Genomic DNA, 2,770 nt, shown 5'->3' with positions numbered 1-2,770 from the left:
CCTGCCAGATAAATTGTTTGTTTGTTTGTTTTTGAAATAAATAAATGACTGCCTTGAGTATTTGGATTAATTTAAGCAATGAATTTGATAAATAAATCAGATATGTAATAGGAACATGACTATAAAATAATTTCATTAAGAATGTTATAATGGAAATTTTAATGAAATTTTTTAATGGAAATATCAGTATTGTATTGAGGCATAGCATTGGGTTTCTTATGATTATTCAATCCAAACCTTCTTTTCACAACTGATGATAATAAAATCTAATAAAATTCAGTTATGCATTACAAGTCAAGATCTTAAGAATTAACTCTAAATTCCGACTTTGGGGCTGCTTCTATAATCCAAAAACTCATTCAAAACTACAACCAACTTTGCTCTAATATCATTTCTGTCGTTGTGATAAAATACATGAACAATAACAAACCTAGGGAGAAGGAGCAAATTCATTTGGCTCGTGGTTCCAGGCTATAGTCCATCACTTCACTTCTGGGAAGTCAAGGCAGGAACACGAACAGCCAGTTGCATCCTTTCTACAGTGAAGAGTAGAGAGGAAATGAACAGGTTGCTAGACTTCTTCACTCTCCGCAGTTCTGATAGCCTAGTGAGTGACAGCACCCAGAATGTATTCTAGGTCTTGCTACATCAATAAACGATAACGAAGATTCTCCAAATACATACCCACAGATCACCCTGACCTACAAAGGTCCTCATGAAGACATGTGTCCTCTGTTGCAGATGATCCTATGTACTATGTCACACTTACAGTTAAAACGAACCAACAGAGACCCCAGTCCTTGTCTCAAAAACAAAAACAAATTTAAATATTGCTACAGTAATTCAAGAAGCTTTTACAAAGTAACATTTATATCATTTTTATTATGAACACTTTATGTATTTTAAAACTAATTCAATCTAAATATTAGTCAATTCAATCCTGTAAAGATAATGAACTTTATAAATTACTCAATAAAAACAAGACCTAGTACTATTTAGTGGAATTTAGGTACTCTATCTATATGTAAATTATCACAGTTGATATAAGAACTAACTCCATAAAGGCATTATAATATTTTTAAGTTTTTGTGGATGGGCACAAGGGATTGAAAAAAATTTAAGGAATTTATATAAGTGCTAGTAGTAACTAAGGGTCATGAGTAAACTCAATTTGTATTTCAAAGAAATGATATTAGCAAGGTTTATTTGAGTTTTAAACTCAAGGTACATCCATTCATTTTCTAAAAATCCAATAAGTAAATAAGTGCCACAAAACTGGAACACAGAAACAGTAGCCACAGAATGGAAATTAAAGCATTAATTTTCCAGAAGAACCTGCTGTCACTTGAAAAGGAATGTCCCATAGATTTGTGTGTGTGTGTGTGTGTGTGTGTGTGTGTGTGTGTGTGTGTGTGTGAATACCTGGTCCTCAACTGGTTTTACTCTTGTAGAAGGTTGTGGATATTTCAGAAGGTAGAGCCATACTGGAAGAAGTATGACCAAAGGCAGACCTTAATGTTTTATAGCCTAGCTTCACTTCCTGTTGCCTAAATGTTTCTCGTAGGCTCAACACAATCAGCCACCTACCATTACTGCCTCCTCAAGTTTCCTATAACTAGCAGATCCTCAGGTGGTGATCGAAAATACTCTGTTAGGCTTTTTCTTATTAGGAACTTGGTCACAGCAACAAATAACATTATATGGACTCAACAGGTTATATTTAGAAATATTTATTCATACAAATATGTGTGCAATAACAATGAATGTGAAAAATAAGAGGCCATCAGTGTGAAGGAGAGCAAAAAGGCATAAATGGAGGGCTTGGGGGATGGAAGGGATGGAAGAGATACTGTAATTAAATTACAATATCAAAGATAGAAGAAGAGAGAGACTCATAGTGGGACCCTTTGGTCTAGCTAAGAATTTACAGCATTCAAAGAAATAGGGTATCCCAGGGTTAGAGGTTCCAACCACTGGTTGCTCCTGCTGGTGCAAGGCATTCCTTAAGACACTGGGATTTGGCTCTTGATCTTCACATCACACTAAGATATAAACCACACAGCAAAAGTCAACATGAAAGCTATATTCAGGGTGATTCATTCGGAGCTACTAACAAGATGATGGGGATGCTTAAAGAGATAGCTAACACACAGAATCTGTCTCTATGATTTACAAAATAAAATTTGATATGCCCTGATGCCGTACATTGCTCGTGTCTCTTCTTCCACACTGAGCTAACTTTTCAGTATCTTTGTGCTTCCCCATACATCTGATCTCACATATTCTGCTTATGGCTGGATACTTTAATACCTGTCTCCAGTGAATCTAAAGTGCATCCTCAGTGGAGTTCCAGCCTATGAGGAGAGAAGCCACCAAGCTATCTCCTTCCAGAACTTTCCAGGTTTCACTCTTACTAGTTGGCAGTTTCTAGCAATCCCTTCCTTCTCCTGGGCTTCATTTATTATTACTTTAGTTCATGTCTTTTCTTTTCCTTTAGACTATTCACATGTCTTGTCACAGGTACTAAGTTAAACCAGTCCTTAATGTAAGCCCTAATATTTTGCAACCTACTTTTAATAAAGGTTCAACTTCTCCTCTAGCCCACCAACCAGCAGAGGTAGTGGAAGTAAAGAGTTATTAGGAGATGGGGGATGTGGACCTGTTACGCAATAGTTCTTTGTGAGTGAGTTCCATCTTCTTGGGTAGCAGTTCAGTCCCATAGCAAACACCAAGCACAACTTAGCAGCTTCAGAGCAATGCTCTAGGGAGG

The sequence above is a fragment of the Mus caroli genome, unplaced genomic scaffold (assembly GCF_978045245.1).
Source record: "Mus caroli unplaced genomic scaffold, Mus_caroli_1 scaffold_2, whole genome shotgun sequence".
Taxonomy (NCBI): Eukaryota; Metazoa; Chordata; class Mammalia; order Rodentia; family Muridae; genus Mus; species Mus caroli.
The sequence above is the reverse complement of the archived record's forward strand: the minus strand, read 5'-3'. Positions refer to the sequence as shown.